Genomic DNA, 23,560 nt, shown 5'->3' with positions numbered 1-23,560 from the left:
AAGTTTGACTTTTCACGCTACATCTGAGACCTCACAACACCGCTCCCGGATGGGCTCGAACCACCAACCTTTCGATTAACAGCCGAACGCGCTAACCATTCGCCACGGACGCCCAAAAATTAAATGGTCGTCAGGTATTGTGGAAAAACTCTGACATTTTACGTTACATCTGAGACGTCACAACACCTCTCCCGGATGAGCTCGAACCACCAACCTATTGGTTAACAGCCGAACGCGCTAACCATTGCGCCACTGAAGCCCAAAAATTAAATTTTCGTCAGGTATTGAGGTAAAACTTTGACTTTTTACTTCACATCTGAGACCTCACAACACCGCTCCCGGATGGGCTCGAACCACCAACCTTTCGGTTCATAGCCGAACGCGCTAACCAATGCGCTACGGAAACCCAAAAATTAAATGTTCGTCAGGTATTGTGGAGAAACTTTGGTTTTTACGTTACATTTGAGATCCCACAACACCGGTCCCGGGTGGGCTCGAACCACCAACCTATTGGTTAACAGCCGAACGCGCTAACAATTAAGCCACGGAAGCTCAGAAATTAAATGGTTATCACGTATTGTGGAAAAGTTTTGAATTTTTATGCTACATCTGAGACCCCACAACACCGCTCCCGGGTGGGCTCGAACCACCAACCTATTGGTTAACAGCCGAACGCGCTAACCATTGAGCCACGGAAGCTCAGGAATTAAATGGTTGTCCCGTATTGTGGAAAAGTTTTGACTTTTTACGCTACATCTGGGACCCCACAACACCTCTCCCGGGTGGGCTCGAACCACCCACCTTTCGGTTAACTGCTGAACGCACTAACCATTGCGCCACGGAAGCCCAAAAATTAAATGTTCGTCAGTTATTGTGGAAAAACTCTGACATTTTACGTTACATCTGAGACCTCACAGCACCGCTCCCGAGAGGGCTCAAACCACCACTCTTTTGAATAACAGCTGAACGCGCTAACAATTGCGCCACGGAAGCCCAAAAATTGAATGGTCGTCAGGTATTGTGGAAAAACCTTGACTTTTTACGCCACATCTGAGACCTCACAACACCGATTTCGGGTGGGCTCGAACCACCAACTTACTGGTTAACAGCCGAACGCGCTAACCATTGAGCCACGGAAGTTCAGAAATTATATGGTTGTCTCGTATTGTGGAAAAACTCTGACTTTGTACGTCACATCTGAGACCTCACAACACCGCTCCTGGGAGGGCTTAAACCACCAGCTTTTGAATAACAGCTGAACGCGCTAACCATTGCGCCACGGAAGCCCAAATATTAAACGGTCGTCAGGTATTGTGGAAAACTCTTGACTTTTACGTCACATCTGAGATCTCACAACACCGCTCCCGGATGGGCTCGAACCACCAACCTTTCGGTTAACAGCCGAACGCGCCAACCATTGAGCCACGGAAGCTCAGTAATTAAATGGTTGTCAGGTATTGTGGAGAAACCTTGACTTTTTACGCCACATCTGAGACCTCACAACACCGGTTTCGGGTGGGCTCGAACCACCAACTTACTGGTTAACAGCCGAACGCGCTAACCATTGAGCCACGGAAGTTCAGAAATTATATGGTTGTCTCGTATTGTGGAAAAACTCTGACTTTTTACGTTACATCTGAGACCCCACAAAACGCTCCCGGAGGGGCTCGAACCAGCAACCTTTAGAATAACAGCTGAGCGCACTAACCATTGCGCCACGGAAGCCCAAAAATTAAATGTTCGTCAGGTATTGTGGAAAAACTCTGACTTTTCACGTTACATCTGAGACACCACAAAACGCTCCCGGATGGGCTCGAACCACCAAACTTTCGGTTCGTCAGTTATTGTGGAAAACGTTTGACTTTTTACGTTACATCTGAGACCTCACAACACCGCTCCCAGTTGGGCTCGAACCACCAACCTATTGGTTAACAGCCGAACGCGCTAACCATTGAGCCACGGAAGTTCAGAAATTAAATGTTCGTCAGTTATTGTGGAAAAACTATGACATTTTACGTTACATCTGAGACCTCACAACACCGCTTTCGGGTGGGCTCGAACCACCAAGCTTTCGGTTAACAGCCGAACGCGCTAACCATTGCGCCACGGAAGCCCAAATATTAAATGATCGTCAGGTATTGGGGAAAAACCGCGACTTTTTACGTCACATCTAAGACATCACAACACCGCTCCCGGGTACGCTCGAACCACCAACGTTTTGAATAACAGTTGAGCGCGCTAACCATTGCGCCACGGAAGCCCAAAAATTAAATGTTCGTCAGGTATTGTGGAAAAACTCTGATTTTTACGTCACATCTGAGACCTCACAACACCGCTCCCGGATGGGCACGAACCACCAACCTTTCGGTTCATATTCGAGGGAATTAAGATGAATTCGGTCAAACATTTCTCCAGAAAAAAATGCATTCAAAAGTGTACCGAAAAAATCGCATGTTTTTTTTCTTCAAGATACAAAATCCGTGACAACGATTTCTTATTTAAAATTGAATTTTAACAGTTTGTTGAATGAATATCGTTACATTTGCTTGAATTAACGCAAAAATTACAAAAATAATGGTTTCAGTGGTTATATTTGAAAACAGTGAACAAATACTCAAAATGTTTTTCTTAGGCCGAGTTACGTCGATTTTGAAAATGTTATTAAAAATCGAGGTACATTTTTATTTATTGTTCAATCGAGATGAAATCACTTTCAATGAGTGTTTTATAGGGAATTAAGCTGAATTGGGTCAAAAATTTCTCCAGAAAAAAATGCATTCAAAAAAGTTTAGAAAAAATCGCATGTTTTTCTTCTTCAAGATACAAAATCCGTGACAACGATTTCTTATTGAAAAATTGAATTTTAACAGTTTTTTGAATGAATATCGTTACATTTGCTTGAATTAAAGCAAAAAGTATAAAAATAATGGTTTCAGTGAATATATTTGTAAATAGTGAACAAATACTCAAAATGTTTTTCTTAGGCCTAGTTACGTCGATTTTGAAAATGTTATTTAAAATCGAGGTACATTTTTATTTATTGTTCAATCGAGATGAAATCACTTTTATTGAGTGTTTTATAGGGAATTAAGCTGAATACGGTCAAAAATTTCTCCAGAAAAAAATGCATTCAAAAAAAGTACCGAAAAAATCGCATGTTTTTTTCTTCAAGATACAAAATCCGTGACAACGATTTCTTATTTAAAATTGAATTTTAACGGTTTGTTGAATTAATATCGTTACATTTGCTTGAATTAACGCAAAAATTACAAAAATAATGGTTTCAGTGGTTATATTTGAAAACAGTGAACAAATACTCAAAGTAAGCTTCTTTGGCCGTGAAACGTCGATTTTGAAAATGTTATTAAAAATCGAGGTAAATTTTTAATTATTGTTCAATCGAGATGAAATCAATTTCAATGAGTGTTTTATAGGGAATTAAGCTGAATTCGGTCAAACATTTCTCCAGAAAAAAATGCATTCAAAAGTGTACCGAAAAAATCGCATGTTTTTTTTCTTCAAGATACAAAATCCGTGACAACGATTTCTTATTTAAAATTGAATTTTAACAGTTTGTTGAATGAATATCGTTACATTTGCTTGAATTAACGCAAAAATTACAAAAATAATGGTTTCAGTGGTTATATTTGAAAATAGTGAACAAATACTCAAAATGTTTTTCTTAGGCCGAGTTACGTCGATTTGGAAAATGTTATTAAAAATCGAGGTACATTTTTATTTATTGTTCAATCGAGATGAAATCACTTTTATTGAGTGTTTTATAGGCAATTAAGCTGAATTCGGTCATATATTTATCCAGAAAAAAATGCATTCAAAAAAGTACCGAAAAAATCGCATGTTTTTCTTCTTCAAGATACAAAATCCGTGACAACGATTTCTTATGGAAAAATTGAATTTTAACAGTTTTTTGAATGATTATCGTTACATTTGCTTGAATTAAAGCAAAAAGTATAAAAATAATGGTTTCAGTGGTTATATTTGAAAATAGTGAAGAAATACTCAAAATATGCTTCTTTGGCCGTGAAACGTCGATTTTGAAAATGTTATTAAAAATCGAGGTACATTTTTATTTATTGTTCAATCGAGATGAAATCACTTTTAATGAGTGTTTTATAGGGAATTAAGCTGAATTCGGTCAAAAATTTCTCCAGAAAAAAATGCATTCAAAAAAGTACCGAAAAAATCGCATGTTTTTCTTCTTCAAGATACAAAATCCGTGACAACGATTTCTTATGGAAAAATTGAATTTTAACAGTTTTGTGATTGAATATCGTTACATTTGCTTGAATTAAAGCAAAAAGTATAAAAATAATGGTTTCAGTGTGGATAAACTTTGGGTTTTTACGTTACATTAGAGATCCCTCAACACCGCTCCCGGGTGGGCTCGAACCACCAACCTTTCGGTTAACAGCCGAACGCGCTAACCATTGCGCAACGGAAGCCCAAATATTAAATGGTCGTCAGGTATTGTGGAAAAACTCTGACATTTTACGTAACATCTGAGACGTCACAACACCGCTCCCGGATGGGCTCGAACCACCAACCTTTCGGTTAACAGCCGAACGCGCTAACCATTGCGCCACGGACGCCCAAAAATTAAATGGTCGTCAGGTATTGTGGGAAAATTTGGGTTTTTACGTTACATTAGAGATCCCACAACACCGCTCCCGGATGGGCTCGAACCACCAACCTTTCGGTTAACAGCCGAACGCGCTAACCATAGCGCAACGGAAGCCCAAATATTAAATGGTCGTCAGGTATTGAGGTAAAACTTTGACTTTTTACTTCACATCTGAGACCTCACAGCACCGCTCCCGGATGGGCTCGAACCACCACCGTTTCGGTTAACAGCCGAACGCGCTAACCATTGCGCCACGGACGCCCAAAAATTAAATGGTCTTCAGGTATTGTGGAAAAACTTTGGGTTTTTACGTTACATTTGAGATCCCAAAACACCGCTCCCGGGTGGGCTCGAACCACCAACCTATTGGTTAACAGCCGAACGCGCTAACAATTGAGCCACGGAAGCTCAGAAAATAAATGGTTATCACGTATTATGGAAAAAGTTTGACTTTTCACGCTACATCTGAGACCTCACAACACCGCTCCCGGATGGCCTCGAACCACCAACCTTTCGATTAACAGCCGAACGCGCTAACCATTGAGCCACAGAAGCCCAAAAATTAAATGTTCGTCAGGTATTGTGGAAAAACTCTGACATTTTACGTTACATCTGAGACGTCACAACACCGCTCCCGGGAGGGCCCGAACCACCAACCTATTGGTTAACAGCCGAAAGCTCTAACCATTGAGCCACGGAAGCCCAAAAATTAAATGTTCGTCAGGTATTGTAGAAAAACTCTGACATTTTACGTTACATCTGAGACGTCACAACACCGCTCCCGGGAGGGCCCGAACCACCAACCTATTGGTTAACAGCCGAACGCTCTAACCATTGAGCCGCGGAAGCCCAAAAATTAAATGTTCGTCAGGTATTGTAGAAAAACTCTGACATTTTACGTTACATCTGAGACGTCACAACACCGCTCCCTGGAGGGTTCGAACCACCAACCTATTGGTTAACAGCCGAACGCTCTAACCATTGAGCCACGGAAGCCCAAAAATTAAATGTTCGTCAGGTATTGTGGAAAAACTCTGACATTTTACGTTACATCTGAGACGTCACAACACCGCTCCCGGGAGGGCCCGAACCACCAACCTATTGGTTAACAGCCGAACGCTCTAACCATTGAGCCACGGAAGCCCAAAAATTAAATGTTCGTCAGGTATTGTGGAAAAACTCTGACATTTTACGTTACATCTGAGACGTCACAACACCGCTCCCGGGAGGGCCCGAACCACCAACCTATTGGTTAACAGCCGAACGCTCTAACCATTGAGCCACGGAAGCCCAAAAATTAAATGTTCGTCAGGTATTGTGGAAAAACTCTGACATTTTACGTTACATCTGAGACGTCACAACACCTCTCCCGGATGGGCTCGAACCACCAACCTATTGGTTAACAGCCGAACGCGCTAACAATTGAGCCACGGAAGCTAAGAAAATAAATGGTTATCACGTATTATGGAAAAAGTTTGACTTTTCACGCTACATCTGAGACCTCACAACACCGCTCCCGGATGGCCTCGAACCACCAACCTTTCGATTAACAGCCGAACGCGCTAACCATTGAGCCACGGAAGCCCAAAAATTAAATGTTCGTCAGGTATTGTGGAAAAACTCTGACATTTTACGTTACATCTGAGACGTCACAACACCGCTCCCGGGAGGGCCCGAACCACCAACCTATTGGTTAACAGCCGAACGCTCTAACCATTGAGCCACGGAAGCCCAAAAATTAAATGTTCGTCAGGTATTGTGGAAAAACTCTGACATTTTACGTTACATCTGAGACGTCACAACACCGCTCCCGGGAGGGCCCGAACCACCAACCTATTGGTTAACAGCCGAACGCTCTAACCATTGAGCCACGGAAGCCCAAAAATTAAATGTTCGTCAGGTATTGTAGAAAAACTCTGACATTTTACGTTACATCTGAGACGTCACAACACCGCTCCCGGATGGCCTCGAACCACCAACCTTTCGATTAACAGCCGAACGCGCTAACCATTGAGCCACAGAAGCCCAAAAATTAAATGTTCGTCAGGTATTGTGGAAAAACTCTGACATTTTACGTTACATCTGAGACGTCACAACACCGCTCCCGGGAGGGCCCGAACCACCAACCTATTGGTTAACAGCCGAACGCTCTAACCATTGAGCCACGGAAGCCCAAAAATTAAATGTTCGTCAGGTATTGTAGAAAAACTCTGACATTTTACGTTACATCTGAGACCTCACAACACCGCTCCCGGATGGCCTCGAACCACCAACCTTTCGATTAACAGCCGAACGCGCTAACCATTGAGCCACGGAAGCCCAAAAATTAAATGTTCGTCAGGTATTGTGGAAAAACTCTGACATTTTACGTTACATCTGAGACGTCACAACACCGCTCCCGGGAGGGCCCGAACCACCAACCTATTGGTTAACAGCCGAACGCTCTAACAATTGAGCCACGGAAGCTAAGAAAATAAATGGTTATCACGTATTATGGAAAAAGTTTGACTTTTCACGCTACATCTGAGACCTCACAACACCGCTCCCGGATGGCCTCGAACCACCAACCTTTCGATTAACAGCCGAACGCGCTAACCATTGAGCCACGGAAGCCCAAAAATTAAATGTTCGTCAGGTATTGTGGAAAAACTCTGACATTTTACGTTGCATCTGAGACGTCACAACACCGCTCCCGGGAGGGCCCGAACCACCAACCTATTGGTTAACAGCCGAACGCTCTAATCATTAAGCCACGGAAGCCCAAAAATTAAATGTTCGTCAGGTATTGTGGAAAAACTCTGACATTTTACGTTACACCTGAGACGTCACAACACCGCTCCCGGGAGGGCCCGAACCACCAACCTATTGGTTAACAGCCGAACGCTCTGACCATTGAGCCACGGAAGCCCAAAAATTAAATGTTCGTCAGGTATTGTGGAAAAACTCTGACATTTTACGTTACATCTGAGACGTCACAACACCGCTCCCGGGTGGGCTCGAACCACCAACCTTTCGGTTAACAGCCGAACGCGCTAACCATTGCGCAACGGAAGCCCAAATATTAAATGGTCGTCAGGTATTGTGGAAAAACTCTGACATTTTACGTAACATCTGAGACGTCACAACACCGCTCCCGGATGGGCTCGAACCACCAACCTTTCGGTTAACAGCCGAACGCGCTAACCATTGCGCCACGGACGCCCAAAAATTAAATGGTCGTCAGGTATTGTGGGAAAATTTGGGTTTTTACGTTACATTAGAGATCCCACAACACCGCTCCCGGATGGGCTCGAACCACCAACCTTTCGGTTAACAGCCGAACGCGCTAACCATAGCGCAACGGAAGCCCAAATATTAAATGGTCGTCAGGTATTGAGGTAAAACTTTGACTTTTTACTTCACATCTGAGACCTCACAGCACCGCTCCCGGATGGGCTCGAACCACCACCGTTTCGGTTAACAGCCGAACGCGCTAACCATTGCGCCACGGACGCCCAAAAATTAAATGGTCTTCAGGTATTGTGGAAAAACTTTGGGTTTTTACGTTACATTTGAGATCCCAAAACACCGCTCCCGGGTGGGCTCGAACCACCAACCTATTGGTTAACAGCCGAACGCGCTAACAATTGAGCCACGGAAGCTCAGAAAATAAATGGTTATCACGTATTATGGAAAAAGTTTGACTTTTCACGCTACATCTGAGACCTCACAACACCGCTCCCGGATGGCCTCGAACCACCAACCTTTCGATTAACAGCCGAACGCGCTAACCATTGAGCCACAGAAGCCCAAAAATTAAATGTTCGTCAGGTATTGTGGAAAAACTCTGACATTTTACGTTACATCTGAGACGCCACAACACCGCTCCCGGGAGGGCCCGAACCACCAACCTATTGGTTAACAGCCGAAAGCTCTAACCATTGAGCCACGGAAGCCCAAAAATTAAATGTTCGTCAGGTATTGTAGAAAAACTCTGACATTTTACGTTACATCTGAGACGTCACAACACCGCTCCCGGGAGGGCCCGAACCACCAACCTATTGGTTAACAGCCGAACGCTCTAACCATTGAGCCGCGGAAGCCCAAAAATTAAATGTTCGTCAGGTATTGTAGAAAAACTCTGACATTTTACGTTACATCTGAGACGTCACAACACCGCTCCCTGGAGGGTTCGAACCACCAACCTATTGGTTAACAGCCGAACGCTCTAACCATTGAGCCACGGAAGCCCAAAAATTAAATGTTCGTCAGGTATTGTGGAAAAACTCTGACATTTTACGTTACATCTGAGACGTCACAACACCGCTCCCGGGAGGGCCCGAACCACCAACCTATTGGTTAACAGCCGAACGCTCTAACCATTGAGCCACGGAAGCCCAAAAATTAAATGTTCGTCAGGTATTGTGGAAAAACTCTGACATTTTACGTTACATCTGAGACGTCACAACACCGCTCCCGGGAGGGCCCGAACCACCAACCTATTGGTTAACAGCCGAACGCTCTAACCATTGAGCCACGGAAGCCCAAAAATTAAATGTTCGTCAGGTATTGTGGAAAAACTCTGACATTTTACGTTACATCTGAGACGTCACAACACCTCTCCCGGATGGGCTCGAACCACCAACCTATTGGTTAACAGCCGAACGCGCTAACAATTGAGCCACGGAAGCTAAGAAAATAAATGGTTATCACGTATTATGGAAAAAGTTTGACTTTTCACGCTACATCTGAGACCTCACAACACCGCTCCCGGATGGCCTCGAACCACCAACCTTTCGATTAACAGCCGAACGCGCTAACCATTGAGCCACGGAAGCCCAAAAATTAAATGTTCGTCAGGTATTGTGGAAAAACTCTGACATTTTACGTTACATCTGAGACGTCACAACACCGCTCCCGGGAGGGCCCGAACCACCAACCTATTGGTTAACAGCCGAACGCTCTAACCATTGAGCCACGGAAGCCCAAAAATTAAATGTTCGTCAGGTATTGTGGAAAAACTCTGACATTTTACGTTACATCTGAGACGTCACAACACCGCTCCCGGGAGGGCCCGAACCACCAACCTATTGGTTAACAGCCGAACGCTCTAACCATTGAGCCACGGAAGCCCAAAAATTAAATGTTCGTCAGGTATTGTAGAAAAACTCTGACATTTTACGTTACATCTGAGACGTCACAACACCGCTCCCGGATGGCCTCGAACCACCAACCTTTCGATTAACAGCCGAACGCGCTAACCATTGAGCCACAGAAGCCCAAAAATTAAATGTTCGTCAGGTATTGTGGAAAAACTCTGACATTTTACGTTACATCTGAGACGTCACAACACCGCTCCCGGGAGGGCCCGAACCACCAACCTATTGGTTAACAGCCGAACGCTCTAACCATTGAGCCACGGAAGCCCAAAAATTAAATGTTCGTCAGGTATTGTAGAAAAACTCTGACATTTTACGTTACATCTGAGACCTCACAACACCGCTCCCGGATGGCCTCGAACCACCAACCTTTCGATTAACAGCCGAACGCGCTAACCATTGAGCCACGGAAGCCCAAAAATTAAATGTTCGTCAGGTATTGTGGAAAAACTCTGACATTTTACGTTACATCTGAGACGTCACAACACCGCTCCCGGGAGGGCCCGAACCACCAACCTATTGGTTAACAGCCGAACGCTCTAACAATTGAGCCACGGAAGCTAAGAAAATAAATGGTTATCACGTATTATGGAAAAAGTTTGACTTTTCACGCTACATCTGAGACCTCACAACACCGCTCCCGGATGGCCTCGAACCACCAACCTTTCGATTAACAGCCGAACGCGCTAACCATTGAGCCACGGAAGCCCAAAAATTAAATGTTCGTCAGGTATTGTGGAAAAACTCTGACATTTTACGTTGCATCTGAGACGTCACAACACCGCTCCCGGGAGGGCCCGAACCACCAACCTATTGGTTAACAGCCGAACGCTCTAATCATTAAGCCACGGAAGCCCAAAAATTAAATGTTCGTCAGGTATTGTGGAAAAACTCTGACATTTTACGTTACACCTGAGACGTCACAACACCGCTCCCGGGAGGGCCCGAACCACCAACCTATTGGTTAACAGCCGAACGCTCTGACCATTGAGCCACGGAAGCCCAAAAATTAAATGTTCGTCAGGTATTGTGGAAAAACTCTGACATTTTACGTTACATCTGAGACGTCACAACACCGCTCCCGGGAGGGCCCGAACCACCAACCTATTGGTTAACAGCCGAAAGCTCTAACCATTGAGCCACGGAAGCCCAAAAATTAAATGTTCGTCAGGTATTGTAGAAAAACTCTGACATTTTACGTTACATCTGAGACGTCACAACACCGCTCCCGGGAGGGCCCGAACCACCAACCTATTGGTTAACAGCCGAACGCTCTGACCATTGAGCCACGGAAGCCCAAAAATTAAATGTTCGTCAGGTATTGTGGAAAAACTCTGACATTTTACGTTACATCTGAGACGTCACAACACCGCTCCCGGGAGGGCCCGAACCACCAACCTATTGGTTAACAGCCGAACGCTCTAACCATTGAGCCACGGAAGCCCAAAAATTAAATGTTCGTCAGGTATTGTAGAAAAACTCTGACATTTTACGTTACATCTGAGACGTCACAACACCGCTCCCGGGAGGGCCCGAACCACCAACCTATTGGTTAACAGCCGAACGCTCTAACCATTGAGCCACGGAAGCCCAAAAATTAAATGTTCGTCAGGTATTGTAGAAAAACTCTGACATTTTACGTTACATCTGAGACGTCACAACACCGCTCCCGGGAGGGCCCGAACCACCAACCTATTGGTTAACAGCCGAACGCTCTAACCATTGAGCCACGGAAGCCCAAAAATTAAATGTTCGTCAGGTATTGTGGAAAAACTCTGACATTTTACGTTACATCTGAGACGTCACAACACCTCTCCCGGACGGGCTCGAACCACCAACCTATTGGTTAACAGCCGAACGCGCTAACAATTGAGCCACGGAAGCTAAGAAAATAAATGGTTATCACGTATTATGGAAAAAGTTTGACTTTTCACGCTACATCTGAGACCTCACAACACCGCTCCCGGGAGGGCCCGAACCACCAACCTATTGGTTAACAGCCGAACGCTCTGACCATTGAGCCACGGAAGCCCAAAAATTAAATGTTCGTCAGGTATTGTGGAAAAACTCTGACATTTTACGTTACATCTGAGACGTCACAACACCGCTCCCGGGAGGGCCCGAACCACCAACCTATTGGTTAACAGCCGAAAGCTCTAACCATTGAGCCACGGAAGCCCAAAAATTAAATGTTCGTCAGGTATTGTAGAAAAACTCTGACATTTTACGTTACATCTGAGACGTCACAACACCGCTCCCGGGAGGGCCCGAACCACCAACCTATTGGTTAACAGCCGAACGCTCTAACCATTGAGCCACGGAAGCCCAAAAATTAAATGTTCGTCAGGTATTGTAGAAAAACTCTGACATTTTACGTTACATCTGAGACGTCACAACACCGCTCCCGGGAGGGCCCGAACCACCAACCTATTGGTTAACAGCCGAACGCTCTAACCATTGAGCCACGGAAGCCCAAAAATTAAATGTTCGTCAGGTATTGTGGAAAAACTCTGACATTTTACGTTACATCTGAGACGTCACAACACCTCTCCCGGACGGGCTCGAACCACCAACCTATTGGTTAACAGCCGAACGCGCTAACAATTGAGCCACGGAAGCTAAGAAAATAAATGGTTATCACGTATTATGGAAAAAGTTTGACTTTTCACGCTACATCTGAGACCTCACAACACCGCTCCCGGATGGCCTCGAACCACCAACCTTTCGATTAACAGCCGAACGCGCTAACCATTGAGCCACGGAAGCCCAAAAATTAAATGTTCGTCAGGTATTGTGGAAAAACTCTGACATTTTACGTTGCATCTGAGACGTCACAACACCGCTCCCGGGAGGGCCCGAACCACCAACCTATTGGTTAACAGCCGAACGCTCTAATCATTAAGCCACGGAAGCCCAAAAAATAAATGTTCGTCAGGTATTGTGGAAAAACTCTGACATTTTACGTTACATCTGAGACGTCACAACACCGCTCCCGGGAGGGCCCGAACCACCAACCTATTGGTTAACAGCCGAAAGCTCTAACCATTGAGCCACGGAAGCCCAAAAATTAAATGTTCGTCAGGTATTGTAGAAAAACTCTGACATTTTACGTTACATCTGAGACGTCACAACACCGCTCCCGGGAGGGCCCGAACCACCAACCTATTGGTTAACAGCCGAACGCTCTAACCATTGAGCCACGGAAGCCCAAAAATTAAATGTTCGTCAGGTATTGTAGAAAAACTCTGACATTTTACGTTACATCTGAGACGTCACAACACCGCTCCCGGGAGGGCCCGAACCACCAACCTATTGGTTAACAGCCGAACGCTCTAACCATTGAGCCACGGAAGCCCAAAAATTAAATGTTCGTCAGGTATTGTGGAAAAACTCTGACATTTTACGTTACATCTGAGACGTCACAACACCTCTCCCGGATGGGCTCGAACCACCAACCTATTGGTTAACAGCCGAACGCGCTAACCATTGCGCCACTGAAGCCCAAAAATTAAATTTTCGTCAGGTATTGAGGTAAAACTTTGACTTTTTACTTCACATCTGAGACCTCACAACACCGCTCCCGGATGGGCTCGAACCACCAACCTTTCGGTTAACAGCCGAACGCGCTAACCATTCGCCACGGACGCCCAAAAATTAAATGGTCGTCAGGTATTGTGGAAAAACTTTGGCTATTTACGTTACATTTGAGATCCAAAAACACCGCTCCCGGGTGGGCTCGAACCACCAACCTTTCGGTTAATAGCTGAACGCGCTGACCATTGCGCCACTGAAGCCCAAAAATTAAATTTTCGTCAGGTATTGAGGTAAAACTTTGACTTTTTACTTCACATCTGAGACCACACAACACCGCTCCCGGATGGGCTCGAACCACCAACCTTTCGGTTAACAGCCGAACGCGCTAACCATTGCGCCACGGACGCCCAAAAATTAAATGGTCGTCAGGTATTGTGGGAAAATTTGGGTTTTTACGTTACATTAGAGATCCCACAACACCGCTCCCGGGTGGGCTCGAACCACCAACCTTTCGGTTAACAGCCGAACGCGCTAACCATAGCGCAACGGAAGCCCAAATATTAAATGGTCGTCAGGTATTGAGGTAAAACTTTGACTTTTTACTTCACATCTGAGACCTCACAGCACCGCTCCCGGATGGGCTCGAACCACCAACCTTTCGGTTAACAGCCGAACGCGCTAACCATTGCGCCACGGACGCCCAAAAATTAAATGGTCGTCAGGTATTGTGGAAAAACTTTGGCTATTTACGTTACATTTGAGATCCCAAAACACCGCTCCCGGGTGGGCTCGAACCACCAACCTATTGGTTAACAGCTGAACGCGCTGACCATTGCGCCACTGAAGCCCAAAAATTAAATTTTCGTCAGGTATTGAGGTAAAACTTTGACTTTTTACTTCACATCTGAGACCACACAACACCGCTCCCGGATGGGCTCGAACCACCAACCTTTCGATTAACAGCTGAACGCGCTAACCATTGCGCCACGGAAGCCCAAAAATTAAATGCTCGTCAGGTATTGTGGAAAAACTCTGACATTTTACGTTACATCTGAGACGTCACAACACCGCTCCCAGGAGGGCTCGAACCACCAACCTATTGGTTAACAGCCGAACGCTCTAACCATTGAGCCACGGAAGCCCAAAAATTAAATGCTCGTCAGGTATTGTGGAAAAACTCTGACATTTTACGTTACATCTGAGACGTCACAACACTTCTCCCGGATGGGCTCGAACCACCAACCTATTGGTTAACAGCCGAACGCGCTAACCAGTGAGCCCCAGAAGCTCAGAAATTAAATGGTTGTTAGGTATTGTGGATAAGTTATGACTTTTTACGTTACATCTGAGACCCTACAGCACCTCTGCCAGGTGGGCTCGAACCACCAACCTTTCGGTCAACAGCCGAACGCGCTAACCATTGCGCCAAGGAAGCCCAAAAATTAAATGGTAGTCAGGTATTGTGGAAAAACTTTGGCTTTCTACGTTACATTTGAGATCCCACAACACCGCTCCCGGGTGGGCTCGAACCACCAACCTTTCGGTTAACAGCCGAACGCGCTAACCATTGCGCCACGGACGCCCAAAAATTAAATGGTCGTCAGGTATTGTGGAAAAACTCTGACATTTTACGTAACATTTGAGACGTCACAACACGGCTCCCGGATGGGCTCGAACCACCAACCTTTCGGTTAACAGCCGAACGCGCTAACCATTGCGCCACGGACGCCCAAAAATTAAATGGTCGTCAGGTATTGTGGAAGAACTTTGGCTTTTTACGTTACATTAGAGATCCAACAACAACGCTCCCGGGTGGGCTCGAACCACCAACCTTTCGGTTAACAGCCGAACGCGCTAACCATTGCGCAACGGAAGCCCAAATATTAAAAGGTCGTCAGTTATTGTGGAAAATCCTTGACTTTTTACGTCACATTTGCGACCTCACAACACCGCTCCCGGAAGGGCTCAAACCACCAGTCTTTTGAATAACAGCTGAACGCGCTAACCATTGCGCCACGGAAGCCCAAAATTTAAATGGTCGTCAGGTGCTGTGGAAAAACTATGACATTTTACGTTACATCTGAGACCTCACAACACCGCTCCCGGATGGGCTCGAACCACCAACCTATTGGTTATCAGCCGAACGCGCTAACCATTGAGCCACGGAAGCTCAGTAATTAATTGGTTGTCAGGTATTGTGGAGAAACTCTGACTTTTTACGTTATATCTGAGACCCCACAAAACGCTCCCGGAGGGGCTCGAACCACCAACCTTTTGAATAACAGCTGAGCGCACTAACCATTGCGCCACGGAAGCCCAAAAATTAAATGTTCGTCAGGTATTGTGGAAAAACTCTGACTTTTCACGTTACATCTGAGACACCACAAAACGCTCCCGGATGGGCTCGAACCACCAAACTTTCGGTTCGTCAGTTATTGTGGAAAACGTTTGACTTTTTACGTTACATCTGAGACCTCACAACACCGCTCCCAGATGGGCTCGAACCACCAACCTATTGGTTAACAGACGAACGCGCTAACCATTGAGCCACGGAAGTTCAGAAATTAATGTTTGTCCCGTATTGTGAAAAAGTTTTGACTTTTTACGCTACATCTGAGACCCCACAACACCTCTCCTGGGTGGGCTCGAAACACCAACCTTTCAGTTAACTGCTGAACGCGCTAACCATTGCGCCACGGAAGCCCAAATATTAAATGGTCGTCAGGTATTGTGGAAAAGCCTCGACTTTTTACGTCACATCTGAGACATCACAACACCGCTCCCGGGTACGCTCGAACCACCAACCTGTCGGTTAACAGCCGAAAGCGCTAACCATAGCGCAACGGAAGCCCAAATATTAAATGGTCGTCAGGTATTGAGGTAAAACTTTGACTTTTTACTTCACATCTGAGACCTCACAGCACCGCTCCCGGATGGGCTCGAACCACCAACCTTTCGGTTAACAGCCGAACGCGCTAACCATTGCGCCACGGACGCCCAGAAATTAAATGGTCGTCAGGTATTGAGGTAAAACTTTGACTTTTTACTTCACATCTGAGACCACACAACACCGCTCCCGGATGGGCTCGAACCACCAACCTATTGGTTAACAGCTGAACGCTCTAACCATTGAGCCACGGAAGCCCAAAAATTAAATGCTCGTCAGGTATTGTGGAAAAACTCTGACATTTTACGTTACATCTGAGATCCCAAAACACCGCTCCCGGGTGGGCTCGAACCACCAACCTATTGGTTAACAGCTGAACGCGCTGACCATTGCGCCACTGAAGCCCAAAAATTAAATTTTCGTCAGGTATTGAGGTAAAACTTTGACTTTTTACTTCACATCTGAGACCACACAACACCACTCCCGGATGGGCTCGAACCACCAACCTTTCGATTAACAGCTGAACGCGCTAACCATTGCGCCACGGAAGCCCAAAAATTAAATGCTCGTCAGGTATTGTGGAAAAACTCTGACATTTTACGTTACATCTGAGACGTCACAACACCGCTCCCGGGAGGACTTGAACCACCAACCTATTGGTTAACAGCCGAACGCTCTAACCATTGAGCCACGGAAGCCCAAAAATTAAATGCTCGTCAGGTATTGTGGAAAAACTCTGACTTTTCACGTTACACCTGAGATACCACAAAACGCTCCCGTATGGGCTCGAACCACCAAACTTTCGGTTCGTCAGTTATTGTGGAAAACGTTTGACTTTTTACGTTACATCTGAGACCTCACAACACCGCTCCCAGATGGGCTCGAACCACCAACCTATTGGTTAACAGCCGAACGCGCTAACCATTGAGCCACGGAAGTTCAGAAATTAAATGTTTGTCCCGTATTGTGAAAAAGTTTTGACTTTTTACGCTACATCTGAGACCCCACAACACCTCTCCTGGTTGGGATCGAAACACCAACCTTTCGGTTAACTGCTGAACGCGCTAACCATTGCGCCACGGAAGCCCAAATATTAAATGGTCGTCAGGTATTGTGGAAAAACCTCGACTTTTTACGTCACATCTGAGACATCACAACACCGCTCCCGGGTACGCTCGAACCACCAACCTTTCGGTTAACAGCCGAACGCGCTAACCTTTGCGCCACGGAAGCCCAAATATTAAATGGTCGTCAGGTATTGTGGAAAACCCTCGACTTTTTACGTCACATCTGAGACATCACAACACCGCTCCCGGGTACGCTCGAACCACCAACCTTTTGAATAACAGTTGAGCGCGCTAACCATTGCGCCACGGAAGCCCAAAAATTAAATGTTCGTCAGGTATTGTGGAAAAACTCTGACTTTTTACGTCACATCTGAGACCTCACAACACCGCTCCCGGATGGGCACGAACCACCAACCTTTCGGTTAACAGCCGAACGCGCTAACCATTGCGCCACGGACGCCCAAAAATTAAATGGTCGTCAGGTATTGTGGGAAAATTTGGGTTTTTACGTTACATTACAGATCCCACAACACCGCTCCCGGGTGGGCTCGAACCACCAACCTTTCGATTAACAGCTGGACGCGCTAATTATTGCGCCACGGAAGCCCAAAAATGAAATGTTCGTCAGGTATTGTGGAAAAACTCTGACATTTTACGTAACATCTGAGACGTCACAACACCGCTCCCGGATGGGCTCGAACCACCAACCTCTCGGTTAACAGCCGAACGCGCTAACCATTGCGCCACGGACGCCCAAAAATGAAATGTTCGTCAGGTATTGAGGTAAAACTTAGGCTATTTACGTTACATTTGAGATCCCAAAACACCGCTCCCGGGTGGGCTCGAACCACCAACCTATTGGTTAAAAGCCGAACGCGCTAACAATTGAGCCACGGAAGCTCAGAAAATAAATGGTTATCACGTATTATGGAAAAGTTTGACTTTTCACGCTACATCTGAGACCTCACAACACCGCTCCCGGATGGGCTCGAACCACCAACCTTTCGATTAACAGCCGAACGCGCTAACCATTCGCCACGGACGCCCAAAAATTAAATGGTCGTCAGGTATTGTGGAAAAACTCTGACATTTTACGTTACATCTGAGACGTCACAACACCTCTCCCGGATGAGCTCGAACCACCAACCTATTGGTTAACAACCGAACGCGCTAACCATTGCGCCACTGAAGCCCAAAAATTAAATTTTCGTCAGGTATTGAGGTAAAACTTTGACTTTTTACTTCACATCTGAGACCTCACAACACCGCTCCCGGATGGGCTCGAACCACCAACCTTTCGGTTCATAGCCGAACGCGCTAACCAATGCGCTACGGAAACCCAAAAATTAAATGTTCGTCAGGTATTGTGGAGAAACTTTGGTTTTTACGTTACATTTGAGATCCCACAACACCGGTCCCGGGTGGGCTCGAACCACCAACCTATTGGTTAACAGCCGAACGCGCTAACAATTAAGCCACGGAAGCTCAGAAATTAAATGGTTATCACGTATTGTGGAAAAGTTTTGAATTTTTATGCTACATCTGAGACCCCACAACACCGCTCCCGGGTGGGCTCGAACCACCAACCTATTGGTTAACAGCCGAACGCGCTAACCATTGAGCCACGGAAGCTCAGGAATTAAATGGTTGTCCCGTATTGTGGAAAAGATTTGACTTTTTACGCTACATCTGGGACCCCACAACACCTCTCCCGGGTGGGCTCGAACCACCCACCTTTCGGTTAACTGCTGAACGCACTAACCATTGCGCCACGGAAGCCCAAAAATTAAATGTTCGTCAGTTATTGTGGAAAAACTCTGACATTTTACGTTACATCTGAGACCTCACAGCACCGCTCCCGAGAGGGCTCAAACCACCACTCTTTTGAATAACAGCTGAACGCGCTAACCATTGCGCCACGGAAGCCCAAAAATTGAATGGTCGTCAGGTATTGTGGAAAAACCTTGACTTTTTACGCCACATCTGAGACCTCACAACACCGATTTCGGGTGGGCTCGAACCACCAACTTACTGGTTAACAGCCGAACGCGCTAACCATTGAGCCACGGAAGTTCAGAAATTATATGGTTGTCTCGTATTGTGGAAAAACTCTGACTTTCTACGTCACATCTGAGACCTCACAACACCGCTCCCGGGAGGGCTTAAACCACCAGCTTTTGAATAACAGCTGAACGCGCTAACCATTGCGCCACGGAAGCCCAAATATTAAACGGTCGTCAGGTATTGTGGAAAACTCTTGACTTTTACGTCACATCTGAGATCTCACAACACCGCTCCCGGATGGGCTCGAACCACCAACCTTTCGGTTAACAGCCGAACGCGCCAACCATTGAGCCACTGAAGCTCAGTAATTAAATGGTTGTCAGGTATTGTGGAGAAACCTTGACTTTTTACGCCACATCTAAGACCTCACAACACCGGTTTCGGGTGGGCTCGAACCACCAACTTACTGGTTAACAGCCGAACGCGCTAACCATTGAGCCACGGAAGTTCAGAAATTATATGGTTGTCTCGTATTGTGGAAAAACTCTGACTTTTTACGTTACATCTGAGACCCCACAAAACGCTCCCGGAGGGGCTCGAACCACCAACCTTTAGAATAACAGCTGAGCGCACTAACCATTGCGCCACGGAAGCCCAAAAATTAAATGTTCGTCAGGTATTGTGGAAAAACTCTGACTTTTCACGTTACATCTGAGACACCACAAAACGCTCCCGGATGGGCTCGAACCACCAAACTTTCGGTTCGTCAGTTATTGTGGAAAACGTTTGACTTTTTGCGTTACATCTGAGACCTCACAACACCGCTCCCAGATGGGCTCGAATCACCAACCTATTGGTTAACAGCCGAACGCGCTAACCATTGAGCCACGGAAGTTTAGAAATTAAATGTTCGTCAGTTATTGTGGAAAAACAATGACATTTTACGTAACATCTGAGACCTCACAACACCGCTTTCGGGTGGGCTCGAACCACCAACCTTTCGGTTAACAGCCGAACGCGCTAACCATTGCGCCACGGAAGCCCAAATATTAAATGATCGTCAGGTATTGTGGAAAAACCGCGACTTTTTACGTCACATCTAAGACATCACAACACCGCTCCCGGGTACGCTCGAACCACCAATGTTTTGAATAACAGTTGAGCGCGCTAACCATTGCGCCATGGAAGCCCAAAAATTAAATGTTCGTCAGGTATTGCGGAAAAACTCTGATTTTAACGTCACATCTGAGACCTCAAAACACCGCTCCCGGATGGGCACGAACCACCAACCTTTCGGTTCATAGCCGAACGCGCTAACCAATGCGCCACGGAAACCCAAAAATTCAATGGTCGTCAGGTATTGTGGAAAAACTTTGGTTTTTACGTTACATTTGAGATCCCACAACACCGGTCCCGGGTGGGCTCGAACCACCAACCTATTGGTTAACAGCCGAACGCGCTAACAATTAAGCCACGGAAGCTCAGAAATTAAATGGTTATCACGTATTGAAAAAGTTTTGAATATTTATGCTACATCTGAGACCCCGCAACACCGCTCCCGGGTGGGCTCGAACCACCAACCTATTGGTTAACAGCCGAACGCGCTAACCATTGAGCCACGGAAGCTCAGGAATTAAATAGTTGTCCCGTATTGTGGAAAAGTTTTGACTTTTTACGCTACATCTGAGACCCCACAACACCTCTCCCGGGTGGGCTCGAACCACCAACCTTTCGGTTAACTGCTGAACGCACTAACCATTGCTCCACGGAAGCCCAAAAATTAAATGTTCGTCAGTTATTGTGGAAAAACTCTGACATTTTACGTTACAACTGAGACCTCACAGCACCGCTCCCGGGAGGGCTCAAACCACCACTCTTTTGAATAACAGCTGAACGCGCTAACCATTGCGCCACGGAAGCCCAAAAATTGAATGGTCGTCAGGTATTGTGGAAAAACCTTGTCTTTTTACGCCACATCTGAGACCTCACAACACCGGTTTCGGGTGGGCTAGAACCACCAACTTACTGGTTAACAGCCGAACGCGCTAACCATTGAGCCACGGAAGTTCAGAAATTATATGGTTGTCTCGTATTGTGGAAAAACTCTGACTTTTTACGTCACATCTGAGACCTTACAACACCGCTCCCGGGAGGGCTTAAACCACCAGCTTTTGAATAACAGCTGAACGCGCTAACCATTGCGCCACGGAAGCCCAAATATTAAATGGTCGTCAGGTATTGTGGAAAACTCTTGACTTTTTACCTCACATCTGAGACCTCACAACACCGCTCCCGGATGGGCTCGAACCACCAACCTTTCGGTTAACAGCCGAACGCGCCAACCATTGCGCCATGGAAGCTAGAAACTTATATGGTCGTCAGGTATTGTGGAAAAACTTTGACTTTTTACGTCACATCTGAGACCTCACAACACCTCTCCTGGGTGGGCTCGAACCACCAAACTTTCGGTTAACAGCTGTACGAGCTAACCATTGAGCCACGGAAATTCAGAAATTAAATGTTTGTCCCGTATTGTGGAAAAGTTTTGACTTTTTACGCTACATCTGAGACCCCACAACGCCTCTCCTGGGTGGGCTCGAAACACCAACCTTTCGGTTAACTGCTGAACGCGCTAACCATTGCTCCACGGAAGCCCAAATATTAAATATTCGTCAGTTATTGTGGAAAAACTATGACATTTTACGTTACATCTGAGACCTCACAACACCGCTTTCGGGTGGGCTCGAACCACTAACCTTTCGGTTAACAGCCGAACGCGCTAACCATTGCGCCACGGAAGCCCAAATATTAAATGGTCGTCAGGTATTGTGGAAAAACTCTGACTTTTTACGTCACATCTGAGACCTCACAACACCACTCCCGGGTACGCTCGAACCACCAACCTTTTGAATAACAGTTGAGCGCGCTAACCATTGCGCCACGGAAGCCCAAATATTAAATGTTTGTCAGGTATTGTGGAAAAACTCTGACTTTTACGTCACATCTGAGACCTCACAACACCGCTCCCGGATGGGCACGAACCACCAACCTTTCGGTTCATAGCCGAAAGCGCTAACCAATGCTGCACGGAAACCCAAAAATTAAATGGTTGTCAGGTATTGTGGAAAAACTTTGGTTTTTACGTTACATTTGAGATCCCACAACACCGGTCCCGGGTGGGCTCGAACCACCACTTTCAATGGGTGTTTTATAGGGAATTAAGCTGAATTCGGTCAGAAATTTCTCCAAAAAAAAAATGCATTCAAAAAAGTACCGAAAAAATCGCAGGTTTTTCTTCTTCAAGACACAAAATCCGTGAATACGATTTCTTATTGAAAATTGAATTTTAAGTTTTTTGAATGAATATCGTTACATTGCTTGAATTAAAGCAAAAAGTATAAAAATAATGGTTTCAATGAATATATTTGAAAATAGTGAAGAAATACTCAAAGTATGATTCTTTGGCCGTGAAACGTCGATTTTGAAAATGTTATTAAAAATCGAGGTACATTTTTATTTATTGTTCAATCGAGATGAAATCACTTTTATTGAGTGTTTTATAGGGAATTAAGCTGAATTCGGTCAAACATTTCTCCAGAAAAAAATGCATTCAAAAGTGTACCGAAAAAATCGCTTGTTTTTCTTCTTCAAGATACAAAATCCGTGACAACGATTTCTTATTGAAAAATTGAATTTTAACAGTTTTTTGAATGAATATCGTTATATTTGCTTGAATTAAAGCAAAAAGTGTAAAAATAATGGTTTCAGTGGTTATATTTGAAAATAGTGAAGAAATACTCAAAATATGCTTCTTTGGCCGTGAAACGTCGATTTTGAAAATGTTATTAAAAATCGAGGTACATTTTTATTTATTGTTCAATCGAGATGAAATCACTTTTAATGAGTGTTTTATAGGGAATTAAGCTGAATTGGGTCAAAAATTTCTCCAGAAAAAAATGCATTCAAAAAAGTACCGAAAAAATCGCATGTTTTTCTTCTTCAAGATACAAAATCCGTGACAACGATTTCTGATTGAAAAATTTAATTTTAACAGTTTTTTGATTGAATATCGTTACATTTGCTTGAATTAAAGCAAAAAGTATAAAAATAATGGTTTCAGTGAACATATTTGAAAATAGTGAAGAAATACTACAGTCACTGGTAACAAGATCTAACTGCATTCTCGACGCTCCCACTACCGTGATTATTGCTATCTTTCTGTTGTGCCCTACTTGTGAGAAGTCAGTTCGCTTTCGCTCGTGATCGATTAGTTTTGTTGCCAAATCCG

General features: G+C 45.2%; 5 non-coding genes across 5 annotated transcripts; all 5 read right to left on the bottom strand.

The window, feature by feature from the left end:
- Positions 1-333: 333 nt before the first annotated feature.
- On the bottom strand, positions 334-406 carry TRNAH-AUG (transfer RNA histidin (anticodon AUG)). Its single transcript has one exon. It is a non-coding gene; the product is annotated as a tRNA-His (tRNA).
- A 13,095-nt stretch (positions 407-13,501) lies between these two features.
- On the bottom strand, positions 13,502-13,574 carry TRNAN-AUU (transfer RNA asparagine (anticodon AUU)). Its single transcript has one exon. It is a non-coding gene; the product is annotated as a tRNA-Asn (tRNA).
- Positions 13,575-15,411: 1,837 nt separating this feature from the next.
- TRNAI-GAU (transfer RNA isoleucine (anticodon GAU)) lies at positions 15,412-15,484 on the bottom strand. Its single transcript has one exon. It is a non-coding gene; the product is annotated as a tRNA-Ile (tRNA).
- Positions 15,485-18,534: 3,050 nt separating this feature from the next.
- On the bottom strand, positions 18,535-18,607 carry TRNAH-AUG (transfer RNA histidin (anticodon AUG)). Its single transcript has one exon. It is a non-coding gene; the product is annotated as a tRNA-His (tRNA).
- A 1,927-nt stretch (positions 18,608-20,534) lies between these two features.
- TRNAH-AUG (transfer RNA histidin (anticodon AUG)) lies at positions 20,535-20,607 on the bottom strand. The gene has a single exon. It is a non-coding gene; the product is annotated as a tRNA-His (tRNA).
- Between the last annotated feature and the right edge of the window lie 2,953 nt (positions 20,608-23,560).

Source organism: Phalangium opilio, unplaced genomic scaffold, assembly GCF_054372755.1.
Source record: "Phalangium opilio isolate 3A_F unplaced genomic scaffold, DU_Popi_V2 ptg001675l_1, whole genome shotgun sequence".
Taxonomy (NCBI): domain Eukaryota; kingdom Metazoa; phylum Arthropoda; class Arachnida; order Opiliones; family Phalangiidae; genus Phalangium; species Phalangium opilio.
Note: the sequence above shows the minus strand (reverse complement) of the source record. Positions and strands in the feature narration are given on the sequence as shown.